The following is a 19,612-nucleotide window of genomic DNA, read 5'->3' on the forward strand; positions in this document are numbered from 1 at the left end:
GAGGATATAGAGTTGATCTAATAATCTTTACTTTGATACCTTTTTAATGTAACAGTTAATTACATGATGAGAGGAGGGAGAGAGGCGAGAAGTCACACTGGAGAAAAAAATAGGTCAATAAATAATAACAGATCAGTATGGGCTTATACAACCGCTGACTACCGAGACCTGCTACCGAGACCTATCGGCTTATACAGTCATGACTATCGAGACCTACTGCCGAGACCTATCGGCTTATACAGTCGCTGACTACCGAGACCTATCGGCATACAGTCGCTGACTACCGAGACTCCACTACCCGAGACCTGCTGGCTTGTACAGCCGCTGACTACCAGACCCTACCGAGACCATCGAGACCTCGAGCCGAGAACTACCGGCTTGTACAGCCGCTGACTCACGAGACCTACTACCGAGACCTATCGGCTTCTGATCGCTGACTACAGAGACCTACTAACGAGAACCACCGGCTTGTACAGCCGCTGACTAACAGACCTACTTACCGAGACCGATCGGCTTATGCAATCGCTGACTACAGAGACCTACTACCGAGACCTACCGGCTTGTCCCAGCCGCTGACCACCGAGACCTACTACCGAGACCTACTACCGAGACCTCGACCGAGAACTACCGCTTGTACAGCCGCTGACTACGAGACCTACTAACGAGACCTCGACCGAAACTGGCCGGCTTGTACAGCCGCTGACTACCGAGACCTACTACCGAGACCTACCACCGAGACCTATCGGCTTGCACAGCCGCTGACTACCGAGACCTACTATCGAGACCTACCGGCTTGTACAGCCGCTGGACTACCGAGATCTACTACGAGACCTCGGCCGGCTTGTGCAGCCGCTGAGTCAATATAAGAAATAATATTAGCCTAACCCACGCAGATAATAAAGTACCGATCCGTACCCTGCGCCGATCGTAAAAGTGGCGATACCCTTGCCGATAGTAAAGACCCGTACCCTGCGCCGAGCAGTAAAGACCTGTACCTGGCCCTCGCCGATAGTAAAGACCTGTGACCCCGCAGATAGTAAAGACCCCGTGCCGTTCCCCGCAGATAGTAAAGACCCGTGCCCGTACCCGCCGCGATGGTAAAGACCCGTACCCTCATAACAGATAGTAAAGACCGTACCCTCGCAGATAGTAAAGACCCGTACCCTCGCAGATAGTAAAGACCCCGTACCGTACCCTCGCAGATAGTAAAGACCGGCACCGTACCCCGCCGATAGTAAAGACCCGATACCCTCGCAGATAGTAAAGACCCCGTACCGTACCCTCGCCGATAGTAAAGACCCGTACCGTACCTCGCGATAGTAAAGATCCGTACCCTGCCGATAAAAGATCCGTACCCTCGCAGATAGTAAAGACCCGTACCGTACCCTCGCAGATAGTAAAGACCCCGTACCGTACCCGCAGATAATAAAGACCCCGCACGATACCCTCGAGATAATAAAGACCCGTGCCACCCTCGCAGATAGTAAAGACCCTGCCGTATCCTCGCAGATAATAAGGCCCGTGCCGTACCCTCGCAGATAATAAAGACCCCGCACTGCACCCTGTAGATAGTAAAGACCCGTACCGTATCCTCGCAGATAAAGACCCGACCGTACCCTCGCAGATAATAAAGACCCCGTACCGTACCCTCGCAGATAGTAAAGACCCGTACCCGTATCCTCGCAGATAGTAAAGACCGTACCCTCGCAGATAGTAAAGTACCGTACCCTACGCAGATAGTAAAGACCCGTGCGTACCCTACGCCAGATAGTAAAGACCCCGTGCCGTACCCTCGCAGATAGTAAAAGACCCGTGCAGTACCCTGCGATAGTAAAGACCCATTACCCTGCGCAGATAGTAAAGACCGTACCCCGCAGATAGTAAAGACCCGTACCCCTACGCCAGATAGTAAAGACCCGTACCGTACCCTCGCAGATAGTAAAGACCCGTACCCGATACCCTCGCACGATAGTAAAGACCCGTACCCTCGCAGATAGTAAAAGACCCGTACCGTACCCTCGCCCGATAGTAAAGACCCGTACCATACCCTCGCCCGATAGTAAAGATCCGATACCCTCGCGATAGTAAAGATCCGTACCCTACGCAGATAGTAAAGACCCGTACCGTACCCTCGCAGATAGTAAAGACCCCGTACCGTACCCTCACAGATAATAAAGACCCCGTGCCGTACCCTACGCAGATAATAAAGACCCATGCGTATCCTCGCAGATAGTAAAGACCCGTACCGTACCCTCGCCGGAATAAAGACCCCGTACCGTACCCTCGCAGATAATAAAGACCCGATACCCGTGCCCTCGCAGATAGTAAAGACCCGCACCGTATCCTCGCAGATAATAAAGACCCCGTACCGTACCCTCGCAGATAATAAAGACCCCGTACCGTACCCTCGCAGATAGTAAAGACCCGTACCGTATCCTCGCAGATAGTAAAGACCGTACCCCGCAGATAGTAAAGTACCGTACCCTCGCAGATAGTAAAGACCCGTGCGATACCCTCGCAGATAGTAAAGACCCGTACCGTATCCTCGCAGATAGTAAAGACCCGTACCGTACCCTTGCAGATAGTAAAGACCCGTACCGTACCCTCGCCGATAGTAAAGACCCCGTACCGTACCCTCGCAGATAGTAAAGACCCGTACCGTACCCTCGCAGATAGTAAAGACCCGTACCGTACCCTCGCAGATAGTAAAGACCCGTACCGTATCCTCGCAGATAGTAAAGACCCGCACCGTACCCTCGCCGATAGTAAAGACCCGTACCGTACCCCGCAGATAGTAAAGACCCGTACCGTATCCTCGCAGATAGTAAAGACCCGTACCGTACCCTCGCAGATAGTAAAGACCCGTACCCGTATCCTCGCAGATAGTAAACCCGTGCCCCGCAGATAGTAAAGTACCGCCTCGCAGATAGTAAAGACCCGTACCGTACCCTCGCCGATAGTAAAGACCCGTACCGTATCCTCGCAGATAGTAAAGACCCGTACCGTACCCTCGCAGATAGTAAAGACCCGTACCGTACCCTACGCCCGATAGTAAAGACCCCGTACCGTACCCTCGCAGATAGTAAGGCACCGTACCCTCGCAGATAGTAAAGACCCGTACCGTACCCTCGCAGATAGTAAAGACCCGTACCGTATCCTCGCAGATAGTAAAGACCCGTACCGTACCCTCGCCGATAGTAAAGACCCCCGTGCGTACCCTCGCAGATAGTAAAGACCCGTACCGTACCCTCGCAGATAGTAAAGACCCGTACCGTACCCTCGCAGATAGTAAAGACCCCGTACCGTACCCTCGCAGATAGTAAAGACCCGCACCGTGCCCCGCAGATAGTAAAGACCCGTACCGTATCCTCGCAGATAGTAAAGACCCCGCACCGTACCTCGCAGATAGTAAAGACCCGTACCGCACCCTCGCAGATAGTAAAGACCCGTACCCTCGCAGATAGTAAAGACCCCGTACCGTACCCTCGCAGATAGTAAAGACCCGCACCGTACCCTCGCAGATAGTAAAGACCCGTACCGTATCCTCGCAGATAGTAAAGACCACCGTACCCTCGCCGATAGTAAAGACCCCGTACCGTACCCTCGCAGATAGTAAAGACCCGTGCCGCACTTTGCAGATAGTAAAGACCCGTACCCTCGCAGATAGTAAAGACCCCGTACCGTACCCCGCAGATAGTAAAGACCCGTACCGTACCCTCGCAGATAGTAAAGACCCGTACCGTATCCCCGCAGATAGTAAAGAGCCGTACCGTACCCTCGCCGATAGTAAAGACCCGTACCGTACCCTCGCAGATAGTAAAGACCCGTACCGTACCCTCGCAGATAGTAAAGACCCGTACCGTACCCTGCGCAGATAGTAAAGACCCCGTACCGTACCCTCGCAGATAGTAAAGACCCGTACCGTACCCTCGCAGATAGTAAAGACCCGTACCGTATCCTCGCAGATAGTAAAGACCCGTACCGTACCCCGCCGATAGTAAAGACCCCGTGCCGTACCCTCGCAGATAGTAAAGACCCGCACCGTACCCTCGCAGATAGTAAAGACCCGTACCGGTACCCTCGCAGATAGTAAAGACCCGTACCGTACCCCGCAGATAGTAAAGACCCGTACCGTACCCTCGCAGATAGTAAAGACCCGTACCGTATCCTCGCAGATAGTAAAGACCCCGTACCGTACCCTCGCAGATAGTAAAGACCCGCACCGTACCCTTGCAGATAGTAAAGACCCGTACCGTACCCTCGCAGATAGTAAAGTACCGTACCCTCGCAGATAGTAAAGACCCGTACCGTACCCTCGCCGATAGTAAAGACCCGTGACCGTACCCTCGCAGATAGTAAAGTACTGTACCCTTGCAGATAGTAAAGACCCGTACCGTACCCTCGCCGATAGTAAAGTACTGTACCCTTGCAGATAGTAAAGACCCCGTACCGTACCCTACGCCGATAGTAAAGTACTGTACCCTTGCAGATAGTAAAGACCCGTACCGTACCCTCGCCGATAGTAAAGTACTGTACCCTTGCAGATAGTAAAGACCCGTACCGTACCCCGCCGATAGTAAAGACCCGTACCGTACCCTCGCAGATAATAAAGACCCGTACCGTACCCTTGCAGATAGTAAAGATCCGTACCGTACCCTCGCCCACAAATATAGAACATGCACCACATAGTTCCCTTTTCCTCTTGAACATTTACTGAACAAAGACATTTTTCTTCAATATTTTATTTATCGAGTATTTATGACTATTGCGAACAGTAGCTTAATGTTTTTGCGTAATAGCAAAAAAATGTCAAACAATAAACCTGAGCTGACACCTTGGGTATGCTTTTATGAAAATACACTGTACAATTCGGCTACTACCCTTGAATAATGTATTGAACAATTGTACTTTTTTCTTGAGCGTCGAGGCCTCTATTCATTTGAAAAGGCTTATTGGACTGTGACTAATAACGCAACAAAGTTTGGGAAGATGGAAGTACTCGTTGTCCAGTTGTTATGAGGTTGTAATCGCCTACTTTGTCTTTCGCTTGCAGCACTGTTGAGAAACAGAAGTCCGCTGTGCCAGGTTTCAGGCAGCCCTAAAGCCTTGTCTTACACTGCCATGTCGGACACAGATAACACAAGGGAAAAACCTCACTGTCGATGTGAATTCCACAAGTCTTATACCTTTATGGATGTTAGTTTTTTTTAATGCATTGGTCTGTTCTTTATTCAAACCGCACGCCACCCACGGATATAACCACGGGGGACTGCGGCTTTGAGTCAACCCACGCATCACCAGTGTGTGGAGTGTGTGTGTGTGCTGAATACTGATGTGTGTGTGGTTTTCTCCCGGCAGTCTGTCGGACCATGAGCTGTTCTCAGGTCAGTTTGGAGGTTTGGACTCTGGCTTCAACAGTGTGGACAGCGGCAGCAAGAGATGGTCTGGGAACGAGGTGAGACAACATCCGAGTTTCATTTGTGGTGTTACTATCTCTGTGTGTGTGTCTACCTTGAGTGAAGAACAGTGGTACTACCATCTGTCGTAATGATTGCCCGAAATCAAGTAGATGTTTTTATACAGACGTCTTAAAACCTTACGAAAGGTCAAATGTGTCAGACCCTACTTGTCTCACTTTCTCCTTGCCGACCTGTGTCTCCAGTCTGCAGACGACTTCTCAGAGCGGTCCCTGCGTATGGCTGAGCTCACCAGAGATCAGAGGAACCTGGAGGAGGAGGTGGAGGACGACTCTTCTCTCACAGAGACCCCAGACACGGGTGAGCAGTGGGCTCTAACTAACCCTCCCCCCTCCAGTGGGCTCTAACTAACCCCCCCCTCCAGTGGGCTCAAACCCCCCCCCCTCTCCCCCCCTCCAGTGGGCTCCTAACTAACCCCCCCCTCCAGTGGGCTCTAACTAAACCCCCCCTCCAGTGGGCTCTAACTAACCCCCCTCCAGTGGGCTCTAACTAACCCCCCTCCAGTGGGCTCAAACTAACCCCCCTCCAGTGGGCTCAAACTAACCCCCCCTCCAGTGGGCTCAAACTAACCCCCCTCCAGTGGGCTCAAACTAACCCCCCTCCAGTGGACTCAAACTAACCCCCCTCCAGTGGACTCAAACTAACCCCCCTCCAGTGGGCTCTAACTAACCCCCCTCCTGTGGGCTCTAACTAACCCCCCTCCCAGTGGGCTCTAACTACCCCCTCCAGTGGGCTCAAACTAACCCCCCTCCAGTGGGCTCAAACTAGCCCCCCTCCAGTGGACTCAACTAACCCCCTCCAGTGGGCTCTAACTAACCCCCCCCTCCTGTGGGCTCTAACTAACCCCCTCCAGTGGGCTCTAACTACCCCCTCCAGTGGGCTCTTACTAACCCCCCTCCCAGTGGGCTCTAACTACCCCCCTCCTCCAGTGGGCTCTAACTAACCCCCTCCCCCTAACTATTTCTGACTGGTCTCCTAGCGACGCGACCTAGTGATTCATGTCCTCTAATCAAGATTCACAGCATTGATACACCTTTCAAAACCATGACAAATTTGTTGTACAACTGAAATGTCTTCAACTGAGATGTGTCTTCCGCATTTAACCCAACCCCTCTGAATCAGAGGTGCAACATTCACGTCTTCAGCACCCAGGGAACAGTGGGTTAACTGTAAAATGCCTTGTTCAGGGGCAGAACGACAGATTTTTTTACCCTGTCAGCTCGGGGATTCCATCCATGCCACCCCTACGCTCTAACCACAAGGCTACCTGCCGTCCCTACACTCTAACCACTAGGCTACCTACCGCCCCTACACTCTAACCACTAGGCTACCTGCCGCCCTACACTCTAACCACTGGGCTACCTACCGCCCCTACGCTCTAACCACTAGGCTACCTACCGCCCCTACACTCTAACCACTAGGCTACCTGCCACCTCTACACTCTAACCACTGGGCTACCTACCGCCCCTACGCTCTAACCACTAGGCTACCTGCCACCCCTACACTCTAACCACTAGGCTACCTGCCACCTCTACACTCTAACCACTAGGCTACCTGCCACCTCTACACTCTAACCACTGGGCTACCTGCCACCTCTACACTCTAACCACTGGGCTACCTGCCACCTCTACACTCTAACCACTAGGCTACCTGCCACCTCTACACTCTAACCACTAGGCTACCTACCGCCCCTACGCTCTAACCACTGGGCTACCTGCCGCTCCTACGCTCTAACCACTGGGCTACCTGCCGCCCCTACACTCTAACCACTAGGCTACCTGCCGCCTCTACACTCTAACCACTAGGCTACCTGCCGCCCCTACGCTCTAACCACTGGGCTACCTGCCGCTCCTACGCTCTAACCACTCGGCTACCTGCCGCCCCTACACTCTAACCACTAGGCTACCTGCCACCCCTACACTCTAACCACTAGGCTACCTGCCACCTCTACACTCTAACCACTGGGCTACCTGCCACCTCTACACTCTAACCACTAGGCTACCTACCGCCCCTACACTCTAACCACTAGGCTACCTGCCAACTCTACACTCTAACCACTGGGCTACCTACCGCCCCTACACTCTAACCACTAGGCTACCTACCGCCCCTACACTCTAACCACTAGGCTACCTGCCACCTCTACACTCTAACCACTAGGTTACCTACCACCTCTACACTCTAACCACTGGGCTACCTACCGCCCCTACACTCTAACCACTAGGCTACCTACCGCCCCTACACTCTAACCACTAGGCTACCTACCGCCCCTACACTCTAACCACTAGGCTACCTACCGCCCCTACACTCTAACCACTAGGCTACCTACCACCTCTACACTCTAACCACTGGGCTACCTGCCACCTCTACACTCTAACCACTGGGCTACCTGCCACCTCTACACTCTAACCACTAGGTTACCTACCACCTCTACACTCTAACCACTGGGCTACCTGCCACCTCTACACTCTAACCACTAGGCTACCTGCCACCTCTACACTCTAACCACTAGGCTACCTGCCACCTCTACACTCTAACCACTAGGCTACCTACCACCTCTACACTCTAACCACTGGGCTACCTGCCACCTCTACACTCTAACCACTGGGCTACCTGCCACCTCTACACTCTAACCACTAGGTTACCTACCACCTCTACACTCTAACCACTGGGCTACCTGCCACCTCTACACTCTAACCACTAGGCTACCTGCCACCTCTACACTCTAACCACTAGGCTACCTGCCACCTCTACACTCTAACCACTAGGCTACCTGCCACCTCTACACTCTAACCACTGGGCTACCTACCGCCCCTACACTCTAACCACTGGGCTACCTGCCACCTCTACACTCTAACCACTGGGCTACCTGCCACCTCTACACTCTAACCACTAGGCTACCTGCCACCTCTACACTCTAACCACTAGGTTACCTACCACCTCTACACTCTAACCACTGGGCTACCTACCGCCCCTACACTCTAACCACTAGGCTACCTACCGCCCCTACACTCTAACCACTAGGCTACCTACCGCCCCTACACTCTAACCACTAGGTTACCTACCGCCTCTACACTCTAACCACTGGGCTACCTGCCACCTCTACACTCTAACCACTGGGCTACCTGCCACCTCTACACTCTAACCACTAGGTTACCTACCACCTCTACACTCTAACCACTGGGCTACCTGCCACCTCTACACTCTAACCACTAGGCTACCTGCCACCTCTACACTCTAACCACTAGGCTACCTGCCAGCTCTACACTCTAACCACTAGGCTACCTGCCACCTCTACACTCTAACCACTGGGCTACCTGCCACCTCTACACTCTAACCACTAGGCTACCTGCCAGCTCTACACTCTAACCACTAGGCTACCTGCCACCTCTACATTCTAACCACTAGGCTACCTACCGCCCCTACACTCTAACCACTAGGCTACCTGCCGCCCCTACACTCTAACCACTTTCACTGAGGAAATAAATGTTTTTTGTAACAAAACAGGAATGTTATTTTTAGCGGCGCTTTGTTGTTCTAAATCTTGGTCATATCCTCAGACATTCTCTAATGTTATTTTACTGTCTGTAATCTCTCTCCCCGGTCCTCCTCTTCTTTCCTCTCTCTTTGGTTTTCACAGTGAATGGGGAGGCCAAGCGGGTGGATTTCATAGACCGCAGCGGCACCGAGGAGAAAGAAGACTGCAGGGCGAATCGTCCCGCTCCCCCCTCACAGCGCCCCCGCAGGTTAGGAGGACACCTTTTTATATGTGTTTTTATAAACTCTTATGAAGAGCGGGGTGTGTGTGTGTGTGTGTGTGTGTGTGTGTGTGTGTATCTAACAATGACATGGTGGTGTTCTCAGGAGAACACAGCGGAATCCTCACCACCACCCCAAACACAAGACTCTTCTAGAAGCAGGTGAGACACACACACACACACACCCCACAGGAGGTTGGTGGCACCTTAATTGGGGAGGACGGGCTCTTGGTAATGACTGGAGTGGAATCAATGGAATGATATCAACAACATCAAACACGGTTTCCATGGTTTCCATTTGTTTGATGCCATTCCATTCGCTCTCCTTCCCGACATTTATTACGAGCTGTCCTCCTCACCAGCCTCCTGTGGCACACACACACACACACACACACACACACACACACACACACACACACACACATACACAGGCCATTGATACTGCACAAGGATACATCACACAAGGGTGTGTGATTGTGATGCTTGTGTGTGTCAGTGCCAATTTTTACATTCGACTGTGTTCCTGCAACAGTTCCACTGTGGATTCAGCAGTTTGACTGACTGGCTGGCTGTGTGTACACAGTCTCATACACAGCAACCGTCCGTCAGTGTTTTCAGATTGAAAAGGACAGCTAGTCTTTTGATCACACTCTCTCTCCCTGCCTTGTTTTACAAGGTCAGCCTCTCAGGGAGTGTTTGGGGGAGCTGGGAAAAGTCAACAGACTGGCGGTTCCCATTACTAACACCACTGACTGACACAACCAGAGGAACACACACGCCCCCCTCCCCCTTCCCCACAGCCAATCGGAAGCCATCAAATATTTGCCATTTATATATATATTTTTTATTACATTTTTGACATCTTAAATAAAGAAGTTAAACCCTCTCTATCTCAATATTACATTTTTTTTTTCATTTTGTCAAGAGTTTTAAAATAAATCAAATGGTTTCACAGTATAATTTATTTTGTAATCTTTGGTTATAGATCAGGTTTTGACCTCTCATTTGAGTACATTTTATATACAGTGGGGTAAATAAATAATAAATACAAATTTTCCACCATAATACCAAATACATTCATAAAAAATCCTACAATGTGATTTTCTGAATTTTTTCCCCTAATTTTCTGTCATAGTTGAAGTGTACCTATGATGAAAATTACAGGCCTCTCTCATCTTTTTAAGTGGGAGAACTTGCACAATTGGTGGCTGACTAAATACTTTTTTGCCCCACTGTATATTTAAAAAAAAAAAAAAAAAAAAAACAGTCAAGAAGTTGCAATGTGTTAACACCTCCTATATCTCAATATAACGTATATTTGTAAAAAGAAATGGACAAGATTTTGAATATTTTTGAATCTGTGGTTAAAGATGGTGTCAGGTGTCCGTTCCATTCATCTGTGGTTTGTTGGGTTGGCTGCACTGGTTATGGGTGTTCCCAAACTCTGTCCTGGGGACAGCAAGTGGTGCACGTTTTCTCTGTCTTTTTGTGTGTGCCCCTAGATCTACACAGCTGACTCAAATAATCACATTTTGATGAAGGAGTTGATTATCTGAATCAGCTATGGGGTGGAGTCCCGGTACAGTGAGGAAAAGGCCATTGACACTTATGTGACATCACGCCACGACAGCCAACCGCTGGCCAGCTTTCACTTGAATTAGGATGCTACGTTGATGCGTAACAATATGACATCACACAGTATTTGGTGTTTGTTCAGTCAACACTCCATTTTTTGCTACCTTCCACCTCTACTTCCACCTCTACCTTCCACCCTCTTTCACTGTGCTTTACGCTCACCCCTCTCTCTGTCTCTCTCTCTGTCTCTCTCTCTCTCCTCTCTCTCTCTGTCTCTCTCACTCTCTGTCTCTCTCTCTCCCCCGGTCCACTGTCAGTGTGGAGGTAGGAGGGGGATTGTCACACCCGTCCCCCTCCAGTCCCACCCTGGAGGAGAGGAGGAGACCAGGTACCCTGCTCATCTGGCAGGAGAGAGAATCCATCAGCAGAGAGACAACACGGCCAGAGACAATGGGTGAGGAAGGGGGAGACAACGGGTGAGGAGGGGGAGTCAGGACCCAGTAGCAGCAGATTGGTCAGAGACAACGGGTAGGGAAGGGAGAGACAACGGGTAGGGGGAAGGGGGGAGAGACAACGGGTAGGGAAGGGGAGAGACAACGGGTAGGGAAGGGGAGAGACAACGGGTGGGGAGGGGGGAGAGACAACGGGTGGGGAGGGGGAGAGACAACGGGTGGGGAGGGGGGGAGAGACAACGGGTGGGGAGGGGGGAGAGACGGGTGGGGAAGGGGAGAGACAACGGGTGGGGAAGGGGAGAGACAACGGGTGGGGAGGGGGAGAGACAACGGGGTGGGGAGGGGGAGAGACAACGGGTGGGGAGGGGGAGAGACAACGGGTGGGGAGGGGAGAGACAACGGGGGGGAGGGGGAGAGACAACGGGTGGGGAGGGGAGAGACAACGGGTGGGGAAGGGGAGAGACAACGGGTGGGGAAGGGGAGAGAGAACGGGTGGGGGGGGAGAGAACGGGTGGGAGGGGGGGAGAGACGGGTGGGGAGGGGGGGGGAGACAACGGGGTGGGGAGGGGGAGAGACGGGTGGGGAGGGGGGGAGAGACAACGGGTGGGGAGGGGAGAGACAACGGGTGGGGAGGGGGGAGAGACAACGGGTGGGGAGGGGAGACAACGGGTGGGGAGGGGGAGGGAGAGACAACGGGTGGGGAGGGGAGAGACAACGGGTGGGGAGGGGGAGAGACAACGGGTGGGGAGGGAGTCAGGACCCAGTAGCAGCAGATTGGTCAGAGACTTGGTGGGGAAGGGAGAGACAACGGGTAGGGAAGGGGGAGAGACAACGGGTGGGGAAGGGGAGAGACAACGGGTGGGGAAGGGGAGAGACAACAGGTGGGGAAGGGGAGAGACAACGGGTGGGGAAGGGGAGAGACAACGGGTGGGGAAGGGGAGAGACAACGGGTGGGGAAGGGAGAGACAACGGGTGGGAAGGGGAGAGACAACGGGTGGGGAAGGGAGAGACAACGGGTGGGGAAGGGGAGAGACAACGGGTGGGGAAGGGGAGAGACAACGGGTGGGGAAGGGGGTCCTTTCAACAAAGGAAGCTGGCTGTTAATGCTGGACACAAACCCATATACTTTAAAAAAGCTGTGATCAGTGGGTTTTAAAAAAACAACAACATTTAAAGAGGACAATCAACAGAGTTGGTAGAACAAAATGTAACAAATAAAATCCCACCCCAATTAAAGTTTATATTTTTTAAGGTCATTGTAACATCTAATCTATTAAGAACCAGCTGCTCTTCAACTAGTGTGTGGTGAAGGACTGAAAATTTCCTATTTCAAACGTTGGATGAAATGGCAGTTGAAAGAACAACTTTATATGGAAACAACCACCTTTCCATTTCATATCTGATTTCTAAACATCTCCTTCCAGTTTACTGAAGATTACAACGGCCAAAACAGGAAGTAATGTGGCGACGCTGTCACAGACAGGAAGTAGCTCGAGGTAAGAGACCTTAAATCTTACATGAACCAAACTAGTCCAGGGAGAGAAAAGAGAAAGAGAGAACACTTTTCCTGCCTGAATTGAAGCATGAGATGTGTGAAATGGTCATTTAGGCTGCATTTAGACAGGCAACCCAAGTCAAAAAAAAATTCTTCCAGCAGTTGGTCTTTGGACCAATCACATCCGATATTTTTCAGAGCTGATCTGATTGGTCAAAATACCAATTAGTTGGTAAAAGATCAGAATTGGTCTGTCTGTCTAAGCGCCGGCGTATTTCTTTGTCAAAGCTCCTGTTCTGTTTATTAGTAGCAGATGCATGAGCACCGTGCCTGATTTGTGGTTTGTGTATTTTCTTTCTGAACATGCTCTGTCTCCCCCTAGTGGTAGCTCTCCAGAGAACAACCACTCCCAGAACGGGCTCAGACAACGATGTGCGGTCAGTCTTTCATGAAGCTCTTTACACTTTCATCTCTTGTAATATATATTTTTTTAACTTTATTTTTGTCATGATGGGAATTGTGTTACTATTTAGTATCAGCAGTATAATTCATAGCCCGGTCCCAGGTCGTCTCCTCCTCCTATAGCCCGGTCCCAGGTCGTCTCCTCCTCCTATAGCCCGGTCCCAGGTCATCTCCTCCTCCTATAGCCCGGTCCCAGGTCGTCTCCTTCCCCTATAGCCCGGGTCCCAGGTCGTCTCCTCCCCTATAGCCCGGTCCCAGGTCGTCTCCTCCTCCTATAGCCCGGTCCCAGGTCGTCTCCCCCTCCTATAGCTCCGGTCCCAGGTCGTCTCCTCCCCTATAGCCCGGTCCCAGGTCGTCCTCCCCTCCTCCTATAGCCCGGTCCCAGGTCGTCTCCTCCCTCCTCCTATAGCCCGGTCCCAGGTCGTCTCCTCCTCCTCCTATAGCCCGGTCCCAGGTCGTCTCCTCCTCTCCTATAGCCCGGTCCCAGGTCGCCTCCTCCTCCCCCTATAGCCCGGTCCCAGGTGGTCTCCTCCCCTATAGCCCCGGTCCCAGGTCGGCTCCTCACTCCTATAGCCCGGTCCCAGGTCGTCTCCTCCCCTGCTTCGGCCCAGGTCACTCCCTCCGCAGCCGATTCCCAGGTGCTGGCTCTTATAATCCACACCTGATGTAAATCATGTAATTGCCTCACTTCCCTTCAACAGAGTGCAGATCAGATGTCACTGTCTCAAACGTCCTGGTACAGCGCTCAGTTAGCCGATCAGGTACACACCAATACAGTTCACCTGCAATCTCCTGGTACAGACAACGCCGATGTTGGTTAACACAACGTGTGTGTGTGTGTGTGTGTGTGTGTGTGTCAGACGTTCCTTCGTCTCCCAGGGCGTCGTCCCCTCCCGGCCTGAGTCAGAAGCCCAACAGTTTCCTGTTCCGCACCTCGTCTCGCTGCAGCGTCCAAGAGTCGTTCTCCATCTCGGGCTCCACACAGAGTCTGGTAGAGGCAGGCCGCTCTGAGTCTCGCTCCGTGTTGAGGCCAGATGTAGCACAGCTACGTAAGGTACGGTCTCCCTCCTACCTTACCTCTTTCTTTCTCTTTAATGCCTCTCCACTTATACTCTTATCAATTGAAGTGGCATGGGAAATATATATTAACATTGCGGAAGCAAGAAATATATATATATTTTTTTTAAATGTGTTAAACATTACACTCACAAAAGTTCCAAAATAATAAAGACATTTCAAATGTCAAATGTCTGTATACAGTGTTGTAACGATAAAAGTGAAGGAAGATAAATAAACATAAATATAGGTTGCATTTATTTATCCCCTCCATCGCCTCTTTCATCCTCCATCTCTGTATCTCTCTCTGTCCCCCCCGGTCCATCTCTGTATCTCTCTCTCTCTCTGCTCCCCCCGGTCCATCTCTGTATCTCTCTCTGCTCCCCCCGGTCCATCTCTGTATCTCTCTCTCTCTGCTCCCCCCCCGGTCCATCTCGGCCTCTCTCTCTGTCCCCCCCGGTCCATCTCTGTATCTCTCTCTCTCTGCTCCCCCGTCCATCTCTGTATCTCTCTCTGCTCCCCCCGGTCCATCTCTGTATCTCTCTCTCTCTGCCCCCCGGTCCATCTCTGTATCTCTCTCTCTCTTTCTGCCCCCCCGGTCCATCTCTGTATCTCTCTCTGCTCCCCCCGGTCCATCTCTGTATCTCTCTCTCTCTGCTCCCCCGGTCCATCTCTGTATCTCTCTCTCTGTCCCCCCCGGTCCATCTCTGTATCTCTCTCTCTGTCCCCCCCGGTCCATCTCTGTATCTCTCTCTCTGTCCCCCCCCGGTCCATCTCTGTATCTCCCTCTCTCTGCTCCCCCCCGGTCCATCTCTGTATCTCTCTCTCTGCTCCCCCCCGGTCCATCTCTGTATCTCTCTCTCTGTCCCCCCCGGTCCATCTCTGTATCTCCTCTCTCTGCCCCCCCCCCCCCGGTCCATCTCTGTATCTCTCTCTCTCTCTCTGCCCCCCCGGTCCATCTCTGTATTCTCTCTGTCAGACTCTGGAGTCGAGGTTAAAGACGGTCCTGCCAGAAGATCTAGGTGAGGCGTTGTCCAATGGAACAGTCCTCTGCCAGCTGGCCAACCACGTGCGTCCTCGCGCTGTTTCCATCATCCACATTCCCTCCCCAGCAGTGGTGAGTCAATTCCTGACATTTACTGTACAATTCTACTCAGTCGAGGATCAATAAATAGACTGGGACTTGATTTGATCAAAAAGTGAATAAATATGGTATTTGTTGTGATGATGTGTCTGTCTGTGTCAACTCTGCCGGTGTCTGTGTCAACTCTGCCGGTGTCTGTGTCAACTCTGCCGGTGTCTGTGTCGACTCTGCCGGTGTCTGTGTCAACTCTGCCGGTGTCTGTGTCAACTCTGCCGGTGTCTGTGTCAACTCTGCCGGTGTCTGTGTCAACTCTGCCGGTGTCTGTGTCGACTCTGGCCGGTGTCTGTGTGGTTGACTCTGGCCGGTGTCTGTGTGGTTGACTCTGGCCGGTGTCTGTGTGGTTGACTCTGGCCGGTGCCTGCGTGGTTGACTCTGGCCGGTGCCTGCGTGGTTGACTCTGGCCGGTGTCTGCGTGGTTGACTCTGCCGGTGTCTGCGTGGTTGACTCTGCCGGTGTCTGCGTGGTTGACTCTGGCGGTGTCTGCGTGGTTGACTCTGGCCGGTGTCTGCGTGGTTGACTCTGGCCGGTGTCTGCGTGGTTGACTCTGGCCGGTGTCTGTGTGGTTGACTCTGGCCGGTGTCTGTGTGGTTGACTCTGGCCGGTGTCTGTGTGGTTGACTCTGGCCGGTGTCTGTGTGGTTGACTCTGGCCGGTGTCTGTGTGGTTGACTCTGGCCGGTGTCTGTGTGGTTGACTCTGGCCGGTGTCTGTGTGGTTGACTCTGGCCGGTGTCTGTGTGGTTGACTCTGGCCGGTGTCTGTGTGGTTGACTCTGGCCGGTGTCTGTGTGGTTGACTCTGGCCGGTGTCTGTGTGGTTGACTCTGGCCGGTGTCTGTGTGGTTGACTCTGGCCGGTGTCTGTGTGGTTGACTCTGGCCGGTGTCTGTGTGGTTGACTCTGGCCGGTGTCTGTGTGGTTGACTCTGGCCGGTGTCTGTGTGGTTGACTCTGGCCGGTGTCTGTGTGGTTGACTCTGGCCGGTGTCTGTGTGGTTGACTCTGGCCGGTGTCTGCGTGGTTGACTCTGGCCGGTGTCTGCGTGGTTGACTCTGGCGGTGTCTGCGTGGTTGACTCTGGCCGGTGTCTGCGTGGTTGACTCTGGCCGGTGTCTGCGTGATTGACTCTGGCCGGTGTCTGCGTGATTGACTCTGGCCGGTGTCTGCGTGATTGACTCTGGCCGGTGTCTGCGTGGTTGACTCTGGCCGGTGTCTGCGTGGTTGACTCTGCCGGTGTCTGCGTGGTTGACTCTGGCCGGTGTCTGCGTGGTTGACTCTGCCGGTGTCTGCGTGGTTGACTCTGGCCGGTGTCTGCGTGGTTGACTCTGGCCGGTGTCTGCGTGGTTGACTCTGGCCGGTGTCTGCGTGATTGACTCTGGCCGGTGTCTGCGTGATTGACTCTGGCCGGTGTCTGCGTGGTTGACTCTGGCCGGTGTCTGCGTGGTTGACTCTGGCCGGTGTCTGCGTGGTTGACTCTGGCCGGTGTCTGCGTGGTTGACTCTGGCCGGTGTCTGCGTGGTTGACTCTGGCCGGTGTCTGCGTGGTTGACTCTGCCTGATGTTCGGTCTCTCTGTCTCTTCAGCCAAAGCTGAGCACGGCCAAGTGTCGTCTCAACGTGGAGAACTTCATCTCAGCCTGTCGTAGGCTGGGGGTCCCTGAGGTAAGGACTCGTTCCTTTCCACCCTTTAATTCCCTCCTTTTGCTTCTCTCTATGGTTCATCACGTGTCATGTTGTCTCCTTGGTCACGTATGTTAGTATTTTTTCTCAGCTCTGAGATGATCCAGTTACAAACTGTTTTTTGTTAGCTACTTGTTGCGTTGTCCTTCTGTGCTTGAAGCTAATTATGTTTGCCTTTGTGTCTCTCTGTTTTGTCATCTTCATCCCTCTCTCTGGTATCTGTCATCTTCATCTCTCTCTCTGGTATCTGACATCTTCATCTCTCTCTGGTATCTGACATCTTCATCGCTCTCTGGTATCTGACATCTTCATTCGCTCTCTGGTATCTGACATCTTCATCGCTCTCTGGTATCTGACATCTTCATCGCTCTCTGTTATCTGACATCTTCATCGCTCTCTGTTATCTGACATCTTCATCGCTCTCTGTTATCTGACATCTTCCTCTCTCTGTTATCTGTCATCTCTCTCTCTGTTATCTGTCATCTCTCTCTCTGTTATCTGTCATCTCTCTCTCTGTTATCTGTCATCTCTCTCTCGTTATCTGTCATCTCTCTCTCTGTTATCTGTCATCTCTCTCTCTGTTATCTGTCATCTCTCTCTCTGTTATCTGTCATCTCTCTCTCTGGTTTCTGTCATCTCTCTCTCTGGTTTCTGTCATCTCTCTCTCTGGTTTCTGTCATCTCTCTCTCTGGTTTCTGTCATCTCTCTCTCTGGTTTCTGTCATCTCTCTCTGGTTTCTGTCATCTCTCTCTGGTTTCTGTCATCGCTCTCTGGTTTCTGTCATCTCTCTCTCTGGTTTCTGTCTTCGCTCTCTGGTATCTGACGTCTTCCTCTCTCTCTCTGGTTTCTGTCTTCATCGCTCTCTGTTTTCTGACATCTTCCATTCATCTCCTTTCCAACCCGATCTTCCCCCTCTCTCTCTGGTTTCTGTCGTCATCTCTCTGTTTTCTGTCGTCTTCCATTCATCTCCTTTCCAACCCGATCTTCCCCCCCCTCTCTCTCTCTCTATCAGACGGAGGTGTGTGTGTTGTCTGATGTGTATCTCTGTAAGCTGCCTGCTGTGCTGCGCTGTGTGGAGGCCCTGGTGAAATGTGAGGTAGAGGGGGACAGCCCCTACAGCCCCTACTCCTCACTGCTCTCAGAGGGCTTCTTGGTCTTCTACAGCCTGGTCATGATCCTGCTGTACACACTGTACTACCACCTGGTCTCATAGATACTGAGCACTCTGTTCTACACTACTACCACCTGGTCTCGTGTGTGTGTGTGTGTGTGAGGGCTCTCGGACTGATGTGAATTTGACCACCTAATGCGAACATTCACGGACAACCCGAACTTAAATAATCCACCATGATTTCATAAACACACACACACACATACACGCACACAGCTGTCCTGGCATGAGGTATGCAGAGTGAGAGACGAGCCTCACAACACAGGAAGGACTGTCAACTGCCCCCTCCAGCCTCACAGCTGCTGTCAAAGACGTACCCAACGTGACAACAGCACACACACACACATACACACATGGCCACAGCAGAACACACAGTGTGTACGTACAACAGCTGGTGTGGTTGAGCACAACATGGAACCATGTGATTCATAAAACAACCACTGAAATCATGTCCTTTAAAGTTGAGAGATTGGCTCTGGCCCATATTGACGTCGTCTGACATACCCTTTAGGTAAGAGGGCCCTTTCAAACATCACAACCTCTGTGAATGGTTAGCAGAGAAATGCCCTTTAGATAAGAGGGCCCTTTCAAACATCACAACCTCTGTGAATGGTTAGCAGAGAAATACCCTTTAGGTAAGAGGGCCCTTTCAAACATCACAACCTCTGTGAATGGTTAGCAGAGAAATACCCTTTAGGTAAGAGGGCCCTTTCAAACATCACAACCTCTGTGAATGGTTAGCAGAGAAATACCCTTTAGGTAAGAGGGCTCTTTCGAACATCACAACCTCTGTGAATGGTTAGCAGAGAAATACCCTTTAGGTAAGAGGGCTCTTTCGAACATCACAACCTCTGTGAATGGTTAGCAGAGAAATACCCTTTAGGTAAGAGGGCTCTTTCAAACATCACAACCTCTGTGAATGGTTAGCAGAGAAATACCCTTTAGGTAAGAGGGCTCTTTCGAACATCACAACCTCTGTGAATGGTTAGCAGAGAAATACCCTTTAGGTAAGAGGGCCCTTTCAAACATCACAACCTCTGTGAATGGTTAGCAGAGAAATACCCTTTAGGTAAGAGGGCTCTTTCGAACATCACAACCTCTGTGAATGGTTAGCAGAGAAATACCCTTTAGGTAAGAGGGCTCTTTCAAACATCACAACCTCTGTGAATGGTTAGCAGAGAAATACCCTTTAGGTAAGAGGGCTCTTTCGAACATCACAACCTCTGTGAATGGTTAGCAGATAAATACATTTGAGTTAAACCGTTACAGTTCTAATGCAGAAACACTCACATTTATATTTTTAAAGGGCTTCCCTACATGACTGCTGTTACCCTTCTAATGCACAGCATGTGTCTG

General features: G+C 51.7%; 1 pseudogene; it reads left to right on the forward strand.

The window, feature by feature from the left end:
• Nucleotides 1–4,116: 4,116 nt before the first annotated feature.
• LOC135536343 (leucine-rich repeat and calponin homology domain-containing protein 4-like) lies at nucleotides 4,117–19,606 on the forward strand (annotated as a pseudogene).
• The last annotated feature ends 6 nt before the right edge of the window (nucleotides 19,607–19,612 follow it).

The sequence above is a fragment of the Oncorhynchus masou genome, unplaced genomic scaffold (assembly GCF_036934945.1).
Source record: "Oncorhynchus masou masou isolate Uvic2021 unplaced genomic scaffold, UVic_Omas_1.1 unplaced_scaffold_5976, whole genome shotgun sequence".
Lineage (NCBI taxonomy): Eukaryota > Metazoa > Chordata > Actinopteri > Salmoniformes > Salmonidae > Oncorhynchus > Oncorhynchus masou.